Source organism: Symsagittifera roscoffensis, chromosome 5 (assembly GCF_963678635.1).
Source record: "Symsagittifera roscoffensis chromosome 5, txSymRosc1.1, whole genome shotgun sequence".
NCBI lineage: Eukaryota > Metazoa > Xenacoelomorpha > Acoela > Convolutidae > Symsagittifera > Symsagittifera roscoffensis.
In genome coordinates this window covers 17,445,177-17,465,716 of record NC_087066.1, presented here as the reverse complement: position 1 = coordinate 17,465,716, position 20,540 = coordinate 17,445,177, and positions in this window count along the sequence as shown.

Sequence of the window (20,540 nt, the reverse complement as noted above, 5' to 3'; positions counted from 1 at the left end):
CATGGCATGATTTTTACCAATTTAACGAAGTGTTTAGGACGGCCACAACTTGTTTTATACCCATTCTTATTTGTATTTAACTAAAATTATTAATTTTTTTGTTAATTTTTATTACTAAAGTAGCCAATTAGTGCAAAAGTATATTCAGTTATAAGCAGCTTTCTTGTTTTTGACGATAACAGTTTTTTGCTCAATTATAAAGTTTTATTACTTGTTGTCTTTTATTTGTTTTGTTTTTCTTTTTAAAATTAAACAAAATTTGGTTGGTTACAATTCCAAAATTTTCACAAATGATTTTTCTTCTATTTAGTCTATTTTCATACAAAAAAAAGAATTTTTTTAATGAAATTTTTCACTAAAACTTTCATGACTGTGTATAAAAAATCCCTGCCTGTTTTTGTGGCAATCAATTTTATTGTATGTGTTTAGAAATATTTCGACAGAATGTCAACACCATGTTCAAGCAGGTTATTGGCTATTTTTTGATTTTCAAAATCAATTTAAAAAAATTATCAACAACGTCTTAAACAATTTTCTGAAAAAAAATTGCTAATCCTTGAAAAATTGCTAATCAACGCAATCTAATTGGTACAAACGTTTGTTTGTTTTTTTTGTTTATTGCTCACAAATATTCATTAAAAAATAATCAAGTTTTTGAGAACATTGTTTTTTCAAGTATACTCTTCAGAACTTTATGGTTGATGGACTCAAATGTTTTTGATATACCAGGAAAGAAGGCAGCAACATATTAGTTTTTATCAACTGATATTCGAAATGATCAAGAACAAATTAACAATGCATCTATGGTTGAGTTTGAGGCTGGGAATCTAAATTGCGTTCTACCTATACTGTTAGTCTTTAAAAGTTACATTTCATTTTTCCATATAAAGTTTTTCAGTTTTGGTGATTTTGCTTAAAAATATTTTGACAGAATGTTACATCCATGTGAAAGTTGGTTATGGGCTACTTCCGAAATTTTGTTATCAATGAAAAAACTTTTATTATCAGCCTCTTGAAAATTTCTGCAAAAATCTGGTAATCGTTAAAACATATCTACCAAATCAATTTCGAAATTACAAAATAATCAAGAAATAACCCATTGAGTATTTTGAGAAAATTATGTTTCCATATTTATTTTAAAGAACTGTATAGTTGATGGAGTCGACTGTTTTCGATATACCAAGAAGGAAGACAGCAACAAGATTGTTTTTATCAACGGATGTTCGAAATGATCCAGAGCAGACTAATAATAAGTCCACGGTTGTTTATGTTGCTCGGAATCGAAATTGCGTTTTACCATTACGGTTTGCCTTTAAATTTAATCGTTCTAGAATTTTGCTTCCGAGCCAAATTTTATTGGTTCAGAAGCAATAAAATTAGTTGTTTTTTGTTTATTGCTCACAAATATTCATTAAAAAAATCAAGTTTTGTGAGAACATTGTTTTTTCAAGTATAATCTTCAGAACTTTATGGTTGATGGACTCAATTGTTTTTGATATACCAGGAAAAAAGGCAGCAACATATTAGTTTTTATCAACTGATATTCGAAATGATCCAGAACAAATTAACAATGCATCTATGGTTGAGTTTGAGTCTGGGAATCCAAATTGCGTTCTACCTATACTGTTAGTCTTTAAAAGTTACATTTCATTTTTCCATTTAAAGTTTTTCAGTTTTTGTGATTTATCTACCAAATCTATTTCGAAATTACAAAATAATCAAGAAATAACCCATTGAGTATTTTGAGAAAATTATGTTTCCATATTTACTTTGTAGAACTGTATAGTTGATAGAGTCGACTGTTTTTGATATACCAAGAAGGAAGACAGCAAGAAGATTGTTTTTATCAACGGATGTTCGAAATGATCCAGAGCAGACTAATAATGCGTCTACGGTCGATTATGTTGAGTTTGAGGCTGGGAATCAAGCCTGGGAATTGCGTTTTACCAATACGGTTTGCCTTTAAAATTAATCGTTCCCTTTTTGTAAAAAAAAAATCAAAAGTCTTCACCTTGCCACTGTGGTTGATTTAGATTCATTATTTCTGGTTTATGAATCGCCTATTTCTACTCAATGTTAAAAAAAGATTTTCTTTTTGCCGATTAAATTGAGTTTTATGCCACTTATAATGCTCATTAAGAAAAAAAAAGTGGGAGCTAATATAGGTTAAATGTTCCCTCTTTAAGTGACCAGGCGGTATATCTCAAGGACTTGGTGGTTATCAGTGATGTATTAAATCTAAAAACGAAAAAAAAAAATTCATTCTGTTTTGAGAACAAAAACGGGTGCTCCAGAAATTTTGATGTTATGTAATATTTTGAAATTTTGCTAGATTAAAAATATGTAACTTGACTGGTTAGCTATTTTAAAAGTATTGGTGAAGTTTTCCTTAAAAATCTTTCGGAGCAGGGTACTTTATTATAAATTTGATAAATTTCTTTACTATTGTCAATTTTCTTTCGCTTTTCTGGGTATTGAAAATTTTTTTACACTGAAAAATCAGTTTTTTATTGTACTTTTGAGTTATAGTCGTTTCTGAATACCTTTTCGACGGGGCTCGAGATTTAACACCATGCTTCATTTCTGAAATGAAAACTTTGATGATTTTTTGGGTTTCAAATCTCTTTAGAAAATTTTCAGTCCAATTTAATAATTTCAAAAATGACTTTTTTTCTGATAGTTCGTTTTGCCAAACATTGTATGTATAAAAGGTTGATGGTCCTATATTTGGCTGTATATCTTCTGATAACATGAGTAGTCAAAATAAAAACCATTTTTAAATATGTTTTACAGCTACTAGCTGGATCACTTAGTCTTATACTTTTTTAATGTGGCAGCCGATGAAAATAAAGACTAAAGGCACCAGGAAGTATTTTCACCTGAAAATACGTATTGAAAAGATTTTAACCAAAATGTACACTGGTTTTAAAAATGATATCTGTTAGGACATTAAGCAAAAACAAATATGGCTGCTTCGAAGATTGAAAAGAGAGGAAGCAACGTCGAACGATCTATATCTGTCTTAATTAGTAAAACGTCGACATCTAGCTACGCATGCAATTTTGAAGCTGAAAAAAAAACGTTATTGTGAAAATTGAATAGTTTTTTTGTCATAAGATTGTAGTAGTTGTCCAATTAGAGAAAGCTCTAATTCTCAACGTGTTAATTATTTTATTTAAAATCAAAATTATCCTGTTACTTTTTGATCAAAATTGTTAGTCAATGCATCACGAATTTTGTCTATAAAATCATTTTGATATTGGTAGAGTTTCCTTCAGTCAAAACTTGTATAAAAAATCTGTACATTAATTTTCAGGATCTCTGTTTTTTATATAATTTTCATATGTTTTGCGATTTTTTCCCCTAGAACCGTGTTGTTCGCATTATATTTATAACGCAATGGTGGTCATTTTTTTCAGCAACTGGGTTTTTTCTAAGCTTGTATTGGTTTAAAAGTAAAAGTTGAAACTCTTTATTGAGGTTGTTATTTCTCTCCTTTTTTCCCCTCAGGTCAGTTTTCTTGCGATATTATTCCTAACTTTTCTGTAGTTTTTTTGCAAAAAACATGTGATTAAATTTTGGGTAAAGTTGATTTATTAAGCTTGCCAAGCTCGTCAAATTCCTTTTTGATATCCTTCGTTGAAATTTTTACAGGTATGTTCGGGCCTGAGAGTTTATAAGTTGCTTGATTGCAGCATAGTTAATTTTTGTCATGTTGAAATTATTTATCTTGAGTTCTGCTTTTCTTATCAAATTTTTTATTTTAGTTCAAAATTTTTAGGTTTTTTTTCAGAAAAAACTGAATTTTGTTTCAATTTACAGAAAAACGATGAAGTATTTTTTGTTACCAGTTTTTTTTTTAATTTTGGTTGGGAGAGTTACAAAAATTCGGGTGTTTTTTTTGCAGAATGATTTCTATACTTGATATCTGTTTTCTGAACGATTGCTCTCGAAGAATTTTGTTTTCTGGAATTTTTATAAGAGACCTCTGTTTGCTAGGTTTTGTGAATGACCTCCTTTTTTAACTTAATTGGCAAAAAAATGTGAGTGTCAGTCAACCTTGCGAGATATTATTACTTACAGTGCAATGTTTTAACACTAAATTGCCTCGCAAAATGAAAATTCTGAAAATTGTCAGTAAACCATCAGCTATGTAGAAAGTGAATACCCAGCAACAAAAAAAACATTACAGGAAAAACTGTGCGGATTTTGAAAATTAAAAACATGTAGAAACAATGTTGTAACAATTGCCCACAAATTACACAGCAATGGAAATTAGGTAAATTGCCTATTGCCGACTGGCTGACATCAGAAAATTTGATTCTACGTAATTTTCAACATCTCATTTAAGTCAATGTTTTTTGTCTGTTTATATCTTAATGAACCTGATACGTTTTTTAGACTATCGGTCGAACGAACGTTTTTTAGTTTTGGTTTTTTATGATATTTGCCCATAGCTGGTTCTCAAAACCCAAACTATGTGCGGTTAGGACCAAACAACGGGATGGCTTAAAATCATTACTAGAAACAAATTTAAGGGCAGTTAAATTTTGAAACTGTAGGAGATGGATTGACCATTTTTTGCCCTCAACGATCATGCTCTAAATGAAACTATTAGGCTGAAAAAATTTAATACGTTAAAGTGATTTAGGTAAAAAAAAAGGATTGGAAAAGTTCTCATATAGTCTTGAGACACAGTGCTCCCCTTCCAACTCTTCCTAGAAGACAGCGTTGTTAACCACCCACCCAAAATCCCCAAATGGGAGAGTTTGGACTCTCTACGAATCAACAACACAACCATCGTCTTCGACGCAATCTGAAAGCGAGGAATCTAGTGTTCTCCGAGCGTTCTGTATCTGACATTGTGTCCCATAATCTTTTTCAGATATTCCTTCCAATTGTAGTCTATCACGTACTTAGAATTTTTTGATGTTTTGTTTTCTTTTTCAACACTGTACAACTATGGGAGTTTCTAATAATTCTCGGAAAAATTTCGTGTCAAATGGAAACTTAAGTCTTAAAATTACAGAATATTTCAGACCTTTTTTGTCAAATTCAATCCTAGGCCTTAAAATTTTGCATGGCTAGACTTTTCGGCTATGCATTTTGAGAGAATGGCACAATGATAAGGGCAACATCAAAGAACAAGACGACTCGCATCAAGGCGAGGCCCTGAATAATCCGACTGTCTTCTAAGGTCTATGGAGCAGTAATAAATGAAAAATTAAATGTAAAAAAAATGATTTATTTTTTTTAAATTGAGTTTTTTTTGCAAAAATCATCCTCCCACACGCCATTTAAAGTACAAAAAGATAGATTTCGCTCCTAGTAACATATCAATTATAATAAATAAGCTTCCTTCAACCAATTTGGAACAATTTCTAAGACGGATTAAATCTTTGCTTACGCGTTGATAGCGCGAATTATATCGCGCGTTAATTGTACCAAATTGCCAAAACGGCAATCTTTAAACCCCCATAACTTTGCGAAAAATAATCACAGACGAGATATTTTTTCAAATTTAAGCTCAGGACAACAATATCTTTCGAATTATAAAATTTTTTTGTCAAAAATGGCTTGTCGAAATTTGTCTGAAGAAAAAAAAACCACACCGAGCACAAATATTCCGTTACTTTCGTTACGAAAGTCGGAACAACAACCTAACATGGCAAAAAACGCAATGGAACGCCTAACGAGCGTTGCAGTGAAAATAATCCACCCTAAAAGCAATGAGATATAGTTTGTACAAAACAATGGTTCAAAGCGTTATGTGTCATTAACAATCAATTTTGCAAACAGTTGCCGAAAAGACTTTATGAGCATATCAGACTTTACGAGCATATCACAATTTTTTGGTTTCGTGATACCTAATTGCGTAGGATGCTTTGGCATGCGAATTGAAAAAGCCTTGGCTTCAGAGAAAGCGCGGCATGACTTTTTTGTCTAGACTCAGTTCCCCTCAGTGATGGTTTAGTTGTTGACAAAGCTCTCAGTAAGCATTTTTGACGTTTTTGGCTCTTAATGCCACAGCCATTTTCTTTTCTTTTGGCAAAATTATTTCTTATGTTGTCGTGTAGCATATTGGCGTGTTCAATTTTTGCGCTTTTTTTGTAGGTCTTGTGTAGAAATAATAGGTTGTGCCGCATGCATAAGTAAGGGGATTGCCTTTTGTATCTCAACCATAGTTTTCGTAAAAACCATCTCTGAGATCTGAATGAAGCTATATCTACTAGTATAGAATAATCATGTCAATCGGATGTCCCATTCCTAGCCAATTATTCCATTGCATTTTTTTGCTGATACGAGCAGTCTTGTTCTAATTTTTAATGTTTTTGTTCAGACTTTCGTAACGAAATAACGGATTATTTGTGCTCGGGGTGGGTTTTTTTCTCACAGATAAATTTCAATTTTTGGCTAAATTTTATATCATTCAAAAGGTTTTGTTGTCCTGAGTTTAGATTTTAAAATATATTTCCCCTGTGATCAATTTTCGTGAAGTTATGGGGGTTTAAAACTTGCCGTTTTGGCCATTTTGGGACAATTAACGCGCGACATATTTGGCGCTATTAACGTGTAAGCGGTGATTTAATTTATCTCAGAAATCAATCTAAATTGGTTGGAAGACGCTTATTTGCCATAATTGATTTGTTAGTAGGAGCGAAATTTATCACTTTGTACTTCACATGGCTTGTGGGGGGATAATTTTCTCAAAAAGTCTCAGTTTTTTTAAAAAGACTTTTCTTTTTGTTACATTTATTTTTTTTTCATGTTAATACTGCTCCATAGATCTTAAAAGGCAATCGCAACATTCAGGGCTTCGTCCTGATACGAGCAGTCTTGTTGAATTTTGCTGTAGAGTTGTTTGAGTTATTTGGGTTTTTAAATTGAAAACTATTACGCAGATTCTGTGCCTCGGCCTAAGATTAACACGGAAGAACAGGGAGCCAACATCTAATTTTCAATTCGTACCCTAGATTTTCTCACCAAAACCAAATTTAGTTTTTTTTTCAAAATTTTTATTTTGAAAAAAGTTAAATGAAATATTAAAAATTGAGAAACCGCTTAACTAAAAAACGAATTGAAATGAAAAAAAAAGGAATTGAAATTTTTTAAATTGTGCTTTGCTTTTCTTTTCAATTTTTTTATAATCAATTTAATTCAAAGTTTTACAGTTTTTTCAGAAAAAAAATGGATTTTGTTTCAATTTACAGAAAAACTTTAAGCATTTTTTGTTAACAAGTTTTTTTTAATTTTTGCTTGGAGAGTTACAAAAGTTTGGGTTGTATTTTTTTTGCAGAATGATTTCTCTACTTGATCTTTGTTTACTGAACGATTACTATCAAAAACTTCTGTTTTCATGGATTTCTATATTAGAGTTTTTTTTAGATTTTGTGAATGATCTGTTTTTTTAAATGACCTCTATTATCTTTAATAGGATAGTAGCTCATATTAGGGACGTGTAACTGAGCAAAAACACGCGCAGGTTCGCTGAAATTAATTTTTTGACTCAAACTATGATGACAGACGCGGAAAAAAATACAGTCACATGGATAGACACTTCAGACTTTTGTAAAATATACTGCAGGCCGATATGCTGTCATCCAAAGTTTTTGGAAAATTGTCTTTTTGGATAAACTAATCAATTAATTTCTGTCAGAAAAAGCTGGAAAATCTAAATCAAGAATTCTAAGAATTTCAGTCGAACCACATTTGAAACTGATAATCAAAAACAAAACTGAATGTCAAATTATCTAAACCTTTCACTATTTTGGAGATTATGAAAAGGAAAAAAGAGTAAGGGTAAAAGGGTCGTAGAATCTGAATTTCATTTTTTCCACTAATATTAGTTTTGAAAACTCACATTCAACCTAATTGGCAAAAACAATAGGAGTGTCAACCATGCAAGATATTATCACTTGCATTGCAAGCTTTTAAGATCAAGCTGCCTCAGAAAATGAAAGCTTCTAAGAATCGTCAGGAAACCATCAGCTATTTAGAAAGTGAGGACCCAGCAACAAAAATAACATTACAGGAAATACTGCGGGGAGTTTTAAAAACTAAAAAAATTTAAAAACAATGTTGTAGCAAGTGCCCAGAAATTACCCAGCCATAGAAAGTAGGTAAATTTCCTATTGGCGACTGGCTGACATCAGAAAACTTGATTCTACCTGTTTTTCAACATCTCTTTTAAGTCAAAGTTTTTTGTGTTTATATCTCAATAAACCTGATACAACTTTTAGACTATCGGTTGAACGAGCATTTTTTAGTTTTGTTTTGTTTATGGTATTTGCCCATAGCTGGGTCTCAAAACCCAAACTATGTGCGTTTAGGACCAAACAACGGGATGGTTTAAAATCATTACTAGAAACAAATTTAAGGGCAGTTAAATTTTGAAACTGTAGGAGATGGATTGACCATTTTTTGCCCTTAACGGTCATGCTCTAACTGAAACTATTAGGCTGAAAAAATTTAATACGTTAAAGTGATTTAGGTAAAAAAAAGGATTTGAAAAGTTCTCATATAGTCTTGAGACACGGTGCTCCCCTTCCAACTCTTCCTGGAAGACAATGGACAACGTTGTTAACCACCCAAAATCCCCAAATGGGAGAGTTCGGACTCTCTACGAATCAGCAACACAACCATCGTCTTCGAAGCAATATGAAAGCGAGGAATCTGGTGTTCTCCGAGCGTTCTGTATCTGACATTGTTTCCCATAATCTTTTTCAGATATTCCTTCCAATTGTAGTCTATCACGTACTCAGATTTTTTCGATGTTTTGTTTTCTTTTTCAACAGTGTCCAATTATGGGAGTTTCTAATAATTCTCGTAGACATTTTGTGTCAAATGGAAATTTAAATTTTAAAATTACAGAATAATTCAGACCTTTTTTGTCAAATTTAATCCTAGGCCTTAAAATTTTGCATGGCTAGACTTTTCGGCTATGCATTCTGAGAGAATGGCACAATGATAAGGGCAACATGAAGAACAAGACGTCTCGCATCAGGGCGAGGCCCTGAATGATCCGACTGTCTTCTAAGGTCTATCGAGCAGTAATAAATAAAAAATTAAATGAAAATAAAATGATTCATTTTTTTTAAATTGAGTTTTTTTGCAAAAATAATCCTCCCACACGTCATTTAAAGTACAAAGTGATAAATTTGGCTCCTAGTAACATATCAATTATAATAAATAAGCTTCCTTCAACCAATTTGGAACGATTTCTAAGACGGATTCAATATTTGCTTACGCGTTGGTAGCGCAAAAATATATCGCGCGTTAATTGTACCAAATTGGCCAAAACGGCAATCTTTAAACCCCCATAACTTTGCGAAAAATAATCACAGACGAGATATCTTTTCAAATTTAAGCTCAGAACAACAATATCTTTCGAATGATAAAACTTTTTTGTCAAAAATGGCTTGTTAAAAAGTCGAAATTTGTCTGAAGAAAAAAAACCCACCCCGAGCACAAATATTCCGTTACTTTCGTTACGAAAGTCGGAACAACAACCTAACATGGCAAGAAGCGCAATGGAACGCCTAACGAGCGTTGCAGTGAAATTAATCCACCCTAAAAGCGATGAGATATAGTTTGTACAGAACAATGGTTCAAAGCAGTCATGTGTCATTAACAGTCAATTTTGCAAATAGTTGCCGAAAAGACTTTATGAGCATATCACAATTTTTTGGTCGCTTGATACTTATTTGCGTAGGATGTTTTGGCATGTGAATTGAAAAAACCTTGGCTTCAGAGAAAGCGCGGCATGACTTTTTTTGTCTAGACTCGGTTCCTCTCAGTGATGGTCTAGTTGTTGACAAAGCTCTCAGTAAGCAATTTTTGACGTTTTTGGCTCTTATTTAATGCCACAGCCATTTTCTTTTCTTTTGGCAAAATTAAATCCTATGTTGTCGTGCAGTGTATTGGCGTGGTCAATTTTTGCGCTTTTGTAGGTTTTGTGTAGAAATAATAGGTTGCGCCGCATGCAAAAGTAAGGGGATTGCCTTTTGTATCTCAATCATATCTTTCGTAAAAGCCATCTCCGAGATCATAATGAAGCTATATCTACTAGAATAGAATAGTCAAGTCAATCGGATGTCCCATTCCTAGCCAATTAGTTCAATGCATTTTTTTGTTCCAGCTTTTGCCCTGATACGAGCTCTTGTTCTGATTTCTAATGTTTTTGTTCAGACTTTCGAAACGAAAGTAACAGAATATTTGTGATCGGGGTGGGTTTTTTTCTTCAGATAAATTTCGATTTTTGGCGAGATTTTATATCATTCAAAAGGTTTTGTTGTCCTGAGCTTAATTTTTAAAATATATTTCACCTGTGACTATTTATCGTAAAATTATAGGGGTTTAAATTTTGCCGTTTTGGCCATTTTGGGACAATTAACGCGCGACATTGGTGCTATTAACGTGTAAGCGGTGATTTAATTTATCTCCGAAATCGTTCTAAATTGGTTGGAAGACGCTTATTTGCCATAGTTGATTTGTTAGTAGGAGCGAAATTTATCACTTTGTACTTCACATGGCTTGTGGGGGGATAATTTTCACAAAAAGTCTCAGTTTTATAAAAAAAAATTGTTTTTGTTACATTTATTTTTTTTTTCATGTTAAAACTGCTTGATAGACATGAAAAGGCATTTGGGTTATTTGGGTTGGTTAAATTGAAAACTGTTACGCAGATTCTGTGCCACGGCCTAAGATTAACACGGAAGAACAAGGAGCCAACATCTAATTTTCAATTCGTACCTCAGATTGTCTTAAAAAAAAAACAAAATTTAAACTTTTTTTATAATAAAAAAAAAATTTAGTTTGAAAAGTTAAATGAAATATCAAAAAGTGAGAAACCTCTTGGATAAAAAAGGAATTGAAATGAAACGAAACGTTTAAATTTTATTACAAAGCTTGATTTCAATTGTTGCAAATTTTTCTTTGCTGGCTCATAATCGTACAGACTTTTTGTCTTTGGTCAAGCATTTGAAAATACCTTTAATAATCTGACGGAGGAAATAGATTTTCTTAGCTATCTAATTCCGCCTTTTCGCACAAAACCTGGTTTCTGAGCGACAAAACCTCCACAGTACAGATAAAACGCGGCAAAATATCTTGATGGTTCAAAATTTTACAAATTTACAAAATTTTACAAAATTTTATAAAGCTTTTTTTTGTAAATGTCGTTTTAGCACCGGTTTGGTTTTTAATCCTGAAACTATGGCAACTGAGGTGGAAATCTTAAGAGCTACCCATATACAGAATTAAAATTCAGTTTTTTTACCGATAATTTTTGCGGTTGCTTTCATAGAACTGACAATTTTGGATCAATTTGTGTTTTTCAAAATCAGTTGAGCGTTTGCATCGACAAGCCAGGGCAGGAGTTTTTTAATCGCAAAAGCTAACTTGCAAAAAAGGCTCTTGCGAATGCTCTTTGTACACTCGGAAAAATTAAAATAGAGCCATTTTTGTTCCGGCTTACAAAACGAAAATAATGGAATATTTGTGCTCGGGTGGTTTTTTCTTCGGTTAAGTTTTGACTTTCAACTAGTCATTTATGACGAAGTTTTTGTATATCATTCAAAAAATATTGTTGTTTTGAGCCTAAATTTAAATATATATTTTAGCTGTGATCATTTCAGCAAAGTTCTGGGGATTTTAAGAAAGCCGTTTTCGGTTATAATGCGTCTTAGAAATCGTTCCAAACTGGTTGTTGTTTTTTCCATAATTGATTTTTCACTAGGAACAAAATCTATCACTTCGTACTTTATACGGCGTATGTGGGGGGATGTTATTCCCAAAAAAAATCAAATTTGAAAAAAACAGTTTGGTTTATTTTTTTAAATTTAGTTTTTTCAGATTACTACTGCACCATAGATCTTGAAAGGCAATCGGAACTTTCAGAGCTCCGCCCTGATACGAGCAGTCTTATTTATTTATAAGATTTTAGTGGCAGATCTATTTAGTGTATAATATTATTCAACTTCATTGTATCAATATTGAGTGAAAAATTTGTGGTGTTTTTTCTTCGGTCAAGTTTTGATTTCTTAACTAGTCATTTTTGACGGAGTTTTTTTTATATCAATCAAGAGTTATCGTTGTTTTGAGCTTAAAATAAAATAGATACTTCACCTGTAATCATTATTCGCAAAATTTTTGTGGTTCAAAGAAAACAGTTTTTGGATATAATTTGTCTAAGAAATCTTTAATAAAATTTCGTCGAATTTCAACATCAGATGGACAGTAATTACCATCTAGCAGTGATTTCGTTTTGTCTGCCCGATTTTTGATATAATTCTTAAAAAAGATGTTTGGTTTGCTATTCTGCGGTAAGCCTTTCATATTCAATTTCAATTTATGCAGCAGAGCAACCAAAGAAGGGTAAGTTTTCTAAATTGAGATCCGATGTTCGATTTGAGAAAAAAAACATTAAACTTACGGTTGAAAATTGATAGGAAATCACTAGCTTTGTTTGGAAATCAGAGTTGAATTATCGCTTTATTAAATTTCCAAAGAAAAAATATCTGAAGCATCCCAGTACAGTTAATTTTGGTAGCCTGAAATTTTGCAAATAAACCATAATTTTATATAAGGATCTTGTAACTTGAAGCTATAAATAATTTTGGTTATTTTTTAGATATTTTAAACGAACTTCGAAATTCTTGTAAATTTAAGTAAGCTTGAAAATCTCCTATTTCTAGTCCTAACTCTTAGCAAAAAAGAAACCATCCCAAAACGGACAGTTGGCAGCCTATACGCCGGATCAGGTAAACTTTTGTCCTTCCACATTAGCTTTAAGGACTGGTCTTGCACACGTGGATTTCCGACAAAACTCGATAACAGGTTAGTTTTAAAGCATGACGGCATGTAGTAGAAGGTAAACTTTATATGGCTTAATCACAGCGAGATACGTGACAAACGCGTTAACATATGAAATAGAAAAGTTAAAATTTTTTGAAGGTGCTAAAGTAGATTAGAAACCGTTTTACAATTTTAAATTACAATTTGAAAATACCCTAACTACTTTCAAATTGCTCGCAAGAGACTGTTCCATATGTTGCCACTGATGGAACTTGCTTAAAATTAGCTGAGAAACAGTTTTTAAATTTAACTTCTTATTTCTTAAAGTTGAACACTTGCAAATTACAGTAAGTGTTTGGGCTTGAATTTGATTCCATGCTAGTGTAAACGTCTTAAAAAGCAGTTTTCGAATTAGATGTTAAATCATTCTTGAAAAAAAAACTTTTTTGTTTTTTTTGTCCTCTTCAATGTGACTGTTTTCGTATTTGATTATTAAAGATGCTGGTAGAAAACTGGATTTTTCTGCAGAGATGATATATATTTTTTCAAAAGAGCAAATTTGTGAACAATTTTTGTATCAGATGAAAAATCGAATTTCCTTCTATTGCAGTAGGTTCTAATTGCCTGCTAAGCAGTTTTTTGAGTGATACTGTTAAACTTGTTGTTTTTCCACTGACTATGGGTGGGTGATGTAGATGACTAATTATAAAGACGCTCATTGATGGGTAGTACTGTCCTCTGTGCTGCATTGTCCTGCCATGTTACTCCTTCCGCTGCCTTGCTGTACCAGTACTTTTCTTGCGCTGCCCTGCCATGCTCCTCCTTGCCATGGCTTGCCTTCTTCTGCTTCCTTGCTTTGAGTTTCTTTGCGCTGCGTTGCCTTGCCCTGGGCTGCATCCCACTGTGCTTTGCGCTGCCTTGCCCTGCGTTGCCGCTGCCTTCTTTACCTTGTGTCGCCTCGCGCTGCCCTCCCTTGTTTTGCACTGTTCCACCTTGCTTTGCGCTGCCCTATTATTGTCCTGTCTTGCCCCTTCTGCCGCTGTCTTGCGCTGCTCTGTCTTGCTTTACGCTGCTTACCCCTGCGCATTTTGCTGTCCTGCTCTCAAAACTTCAAGACAATTGTCCTAGACCTTTCCAAGCTCGCTTTATCTTGAAATTCAAACGTGTTAACTCCAATCATTTTCTTAAACGTTTCGACAAAGTTTGCGCCCATTGCAATTGAAAACTACCTGCAAATAAATATGAGATAGTCCGATCAATATTAACCAGGCTGCCAAGTACTCCACAATTTTCTATTTGAAAAGTAAAGACAGTATCTTCATCGCCTACTAATAGTTCATATTACGAGAATTGTTAACAATTTGGTATCCTAGTTAACATTGATTGGATCATGAAAAGGATCAAGGCAATGATTTAACACTGAAAGTCAATCAAAGCTGATGAATTCGAAAGCCTTTTGAAAATGTTTCATTAATTTTTGAGCGGTAAGTATTATTCGAATGCAAACTTATGGCTCAAATATTGATAATATGAAACATTTGATAATATCAAACTGCTAAAAACTACATAATGAAACAGTGTGAAACACCTACAGCAAAAATGAACCCTCTTTACAAAACTTTTGATATTATGAAACAATTGAAGAAATGATCATATGAAATAGTTTTTAATCAAAATTGATCATTTGAAACAGTTTTGAAGGGCCCTGGAAATCGCCAATTTTGATTGACTATCAGATTTAAATCATTGCCTTGTTAAACCTTATAGTCCGATCAATGTTAACTAGGGTACCAAGTACTCAACGTTTCTTTCTTGGAAAAGTATTGAACTTATCTTGATCACCGAATTATAGCTTCACATTATGATTGTATTTGAAGCAAGTTCCTGGCAGTCAATTACTACAGCATTGTAACTTGCTATGATACTTTGTTTGGTACACGCGGTGGTATTCCTATGTCCGGGCAGATTATGAAGTCTCAAAGTTTTTTGACATTCGTGTTGTTCTTCCGCTTTCAGCTCCTCAAATGTCATCAAATTGAAAAACATGTTTTATGGTATCATGTCATGGTACCTTCCAACCGTCAAATGAGCTCACCCTATCAAATCGACTCATAAAATATCAGCCATCCACAACCATCTTTACGAGTTTCAGAAGCGCACTGACTGTTTTATTTGTGATATCTCGTTTGGGTATTTTTCGTATGCATAAAATCTTGGGATCACCCACACTGCAACATCTAAAAAATTTGATCAAGTGTTGTGTACTTTCAGTTGGTTGATTTCCTCCTTATCTTTTCTAGATTTTTGCTGAAACAAACCGCATCAATTTGTAGTCTTCCGGGTTTTTCAGCGTTTTTTAATCACTATAGTGTAGATTCTGATCACTATATTGTTTTCGCGCCCACAGATTCGAGCCTGGAACTAATGAAATTGAACTGTTTTTCAAAATGGAACCAAAAACGGTTCAATTTTGTTCGTGTTTTTGCTGTTGTTTGTGAACGTTTGTTTTTGAATTTGAGCGTTTTCAATCTTTTATGTGCAGAGTTTATGCCAAGTTTATGGGAAGGTCGGTTATCTTGAGCCACTTAATCGGTCAAAGCCTGTAGCATTTTGCGTGTAGTTATTTTTTGGAAACGGTTTTGAAGTGTGGAAATCAGCGAGAATCCAAAACCCGATGATGACATTTAGGATAGATAATTCATTCAGAGTTGTTAACCGTGAACATATTGCCAAAAAATTAGCAGATATCTTGATTTTTGGTTCATACAACAATTCATGGTCCCTTTTGAATCATTTGTACAAAAAATCAGCCAGTGTTGCGCTGTTTTATATTTTCGAAAAATATCCTAAATTGGCTTAAAACTCAAATAAAATAAATTAGGTGGCATGCGAGCATTTTTAGGTTACATGAAAGCAATTTTGGCACCAAAAAAAAATTTTTTTTTAAGAAAAGATGCTAAGCATATAATTTCATAAATGAAAATTCTATTATATGCAAATTTTTATTTAAAAAATGCAAATTTGAGGTGAAAAATATCTCAATCTCTTTTCTGATTGCAAATTTGCTTCTGTGTTCAAATAAACAATCTACAAAAAAAATTGTCTGCAAAATTTAACATTTTGGGTCAATAAGGTAGTCCAGGTTGACTTTTTCACCCAAAAAATCCCCAAACTCACAAGCAAGTGTTTTTTCTTAAACACAACAATGTTTTATGCTAAGATAAATATGCAAAAAAACAGGCCTTTTTTTCTGAAACATCGAAATTTTCAAAGTAAAGTTTTCCAGCCATATACAAAAACTTATGGTTTTGGTACATAAACTTGTGTAAAAAAGTTAACATTATCTTATATGGCTAATAAAACCAAATGCAATTTATCTGCGTGGTAACTGTCAGTTACACTCTGGGTTTTCTCATCACAAAAAATTTTTGTTTAGTGTGTTTCGGAAGAAACACAAAATTTCATAACAATTTTTTTTTATGGAAAAAAAGCTTATCATGCATTTGCATAGAACCAAAAAAATGCTTATCATACATCTTCATACTACAAAAATTTGCTTTTGCTATTTTCAGGAAATTTTTTGGTAAAAAATATGGCAAAAAACTTGTCAATTGATATCAGAATGTAGCAATAATTGTTTATTATAAAAGTTCATTATATGGAAAAAATGCAAATTTTGCTCTTTTCATTTAGTTGTTTTAGTCCATAAATATGAATGAGACTGTATGATAAGCATAATTAAATTCTATGATAGGCATTTTGTCAACCTGGGAAAGCCTTGAATATTCCGATTACCCTATAACTTTTAAGATGATACTACTAAATTTTAAGAATTAAAAATTGGATCGTAATTGATGAAATTACTAAGACAATTAGCTTACCTTAATCAATTTGAAACAATTTTGCAGTGCGGGATACTTCACCAGGTGTAAATAATTCGCGTTACAAATCCAGTATCAATTTGTAAAATGAGCAGATTAGATAGACTCGTTTGAATTTGAACAGACAGGCGCGCTAACATAGTAGTGCCTATATTAATTCACGTTTTCTACTTTTGAATACGATGGTAACTGTTTACCAGCTTTATGTCGAGGTAAACAATAATAATAACTATAACAATAAAGGTGTTCATCAAAACTATTGCTTTTTCGATCGTTACTTACACAATCTTGGTTTATGCTGAGATACCAGATGAAAACGAGCAGGAAAAGATAGCGGAGCAGATGAGGATAGATTGGACCATCAGCCAAACGTTCCTTATGGAAAATTCTCCAGATCCGCAAACCAGAACTCGCTCCAACGCTTTCAGGCGGTGATGTGTTCAACTAAATCTTCAATCACTGCAATTACAATGAAGCTCCGTTTAACGCTATCAGATCAAATTGATGAAGTCTCGTTTAGTATAGATGAGATGCCACCAATTTGAGCTGAGTACACTACTTTTTCAGTACAAAACCATTGCGTATAATTTTCAGTAATTATGTGTAATGGTACGAAAATTAGAAAAGTTAGGGATCACAAAATTTGCAGTTTCTGTTCACAGAAATTAGTATTAGCCACTTCTCCGACCTGCAATACCCTAAATTGCACACTGCTGATTGTCGCGCCAAAACACCAAAAAAATCTAAATTTTTTTTTTCGAGAATTATAGTAATTCAAACTATATTCTCGCTGGACTTCCCTTTTTTGATGGCTCTTATAAAAAAAAGTAGTAACGCCTCTTTCAACGTTTGTGTCCTTATACATTTGACTTTTGAAACTAAATCATTGCATTTTTAAACACAAAAATTATTCTTGTTTTGATAAAAACTGATTTTCATTTAAAACTAAACATTTTGGTGTTTTTAAAATTTTTTTTCCTTTCTTTTTTTTACCTTTCTTTTTCCTTCACTTCTACTGTGGTACCATAAAGCTAACAAAAAACACTCGGTTAAATAAGAATCTTAAGCAACTATCACGCTTTGTCTTGAAAATTAAAAATGGGCCCGGACCGGCATTTGCCTCAATCAACGGGCCCAAACGTGACTAAATATATTTAAAATGAAGAAGTTATCCACTTAGGGTTTGTTTGTTTCTAGGTCTCGTTATCACCGCCGCTCACCTCGTCCCAAACTACGTCGTATTTAAGTCACTTCATTCTGGTGGAAATTTCCAGACGAAAAAGAAATTTTACAGACAGAACGATGACAATTGACTAAATCAAAACACTTTGAAACTGAAGTTAACTTTATATGACAGTTGAAAGATGATGATCAAAAAGTACCAAAAGATTAAATCTTCAATAATAAAGTTTTTGTTCACATTCTTTTGAATCATTTACTTATGACTAAAATTGTAAAATACAGTTCTCTCTATATGAAAAATGTTTCATCGTCTCTTATATCAAATGGCAAAATAAATGAACTAAAAGGAAAAAATATAAGTTAGAAATAAGAGAAAAATGGTCATACCAGTCTAACAAGTGGTGTCCCAGAACTTAAATCAAAAAATTATTGTAGCTGCCAAATTATAGATACCGGCGCTCAAAATTGCTATATTTTTCGTTTATTTTGTTAAAAATCCCAAATTAGATGGAAGATAAACTCTTCAAGTAGTTACCTAGCTCCGATTCCAATTAAGACGGCACAAAGTCACAAAAATATTTGCATCCATTTTTTAACCATATACATTCAAACTATGCTTAGCGTTCTCTAAAAACCGCTCTTTGTGCCCCTGAGTAAAAACTGTAAATGACACTTTTATAGATTTAAAAACACAGTAAACTTGACTGTTTTTTTTATCACGATAGTGTTTCCCAATGCAGGGATTCAATCTCTTACCACCAAATGGGTTCCCCTTTGGTACTAATTAGTGGAAACAGGAAAATGTGAGGTACGCGCCCCCGTGATCAAATCATATGTTAGGTCAGCATTGAATAGTGCAAAGGTTTACAGAAAAAACTCGAATCCCATCCCGTTTTGGAAATTTTCTTTCATCTGTTAAAACGGTTTTTGTTTCATGGGATATTTTGCGCCGGCTAAGTTTTCTTAAAACCGCCCAGTCAAGATCGAGGAGTCTTTCGAAACCAATTTGAGGTCGGGCTCTTTGCCTGCAAAGCCAGCACTTTCTGCCTCACACTATTTGCCCCCTGTATTCCAGCTTTTTTATCCGGATCCAGAAACAGACTCAAGTACCTAGGAGCTCTGAGTGGATCCCTCAGCTGTCTGGCTTATGTGTTCTTTGGAATGGGATCCGTTCTGGAATTCGTCGGAGGAAATTTGAAAAAGTTCCAGGAGCTTGGAAGAACTTTTGAGAACTCAAATAATGTCAGTAGTTATCGAAACGATGTAAAATATGAGTCTGATGAACATCCAAGCGGTAAAAAACCAGTCTAAACTTTCCGAGGAACTAGCATATTAGTTGTTCAAATGTTGCCAAGGGGGGGGGTTGACGTTTTTGCCGCCCAATAAAGGGCGTTTGGCCAAATTTTGGTCCTAAATTTCCAAAAAGTCTACAAGAACAAACTTTTGGTCAGATTTAGGAAACTGTGCGCGCTGTGATGAAACATGCTTATTTTGGATCTCCTTGAAGTATTTTTGGTTTCGAACTTTTTGTGAAAATCCGCCTCATTTTTGGCAATCTGTGTTATTTCCATCTGTCTGAATTAGAAATGTATCTATAGACTGGTTTTTAAGCCCAAGATCCAGCTGTACCATCGCACGTTATTGCCCTGTATGCAGCCGCTATAGCATTTATTGTCGGAGTTTTCATCACGGTCGCATTCATGAGGCAGCGGAGTGCGCAAACGCAGAGGAGTCGAAGGCAGCACCGCGCACGACTGTTTTCTGGTGACTTGCTGTTTCCCGTGCGCAGTGTCAGAACTACATGAAAATTCAGAACGAGAGACGCTGCGTGAACAATCGGAAGCTGCCACAAAGTACACTAAAAATGATGACGATATGCCATAGAATATTTCATGTGACTCCATTAATCAGAAATTATGTGGTGGCAGTAATCAAACTATTGGTATCAGTTTTAAACTATAAATAAAAAACGAGAATTGCGAAAACAAACTTTCTCATAGTATGGAGTTATGCCATAAGCAACTTTTGTCATTCGGGGAAATGATATATTAGAATGTTCATCTCAATTAACATCCCAAATAGTCCCAAAGCTAATTGTTCTGAGCATTTCAAATATCGGTTGTTTTTTTTTCAACGCAAAATCAGGTATCACAAAACAATTTTTGGAATGGCTCGAGTGATATATTATATGAAAACCCTTTCAGTGGTGATTTGAACATTTTAAAAAAACTTTTAAAAAATTCTCAGTGTCGAGAAAACCGGTTCGGATTTTTAGATTTTGGTCTGTTTTCGAGCTAATAAGGTTTCTCAAAATAAGGTTTGCAGGCTTACAATAGCTTATTTAAGCTCATATAAGCTCATTTTAAGATGTGAAGGTTTCGGTGTTTTCGAGTAAGTTAATTCTTTGAGTTTTGTAGGGCTATTTTGGAAATCAAAAACTTCAAAAAGTTCAAAAAATTTCTGCAAAGAAATAGAAAAAATGTTTTAACATTTTTAACATTGTTCTTACAATTTTTTTGCCTTTAGTCATTGTTCTACAAAACAGTGTTTTCCAATTTGTTTATTTGACTATTACTGTCGCATTTGCCAAGTTCTATTTTTTCGTTCAGATTTTTTATCACCCCACACAGGAAAAACGACAGTAATTTGAAAACAATTTTTTTTAATTTTTTAAGACTAGGG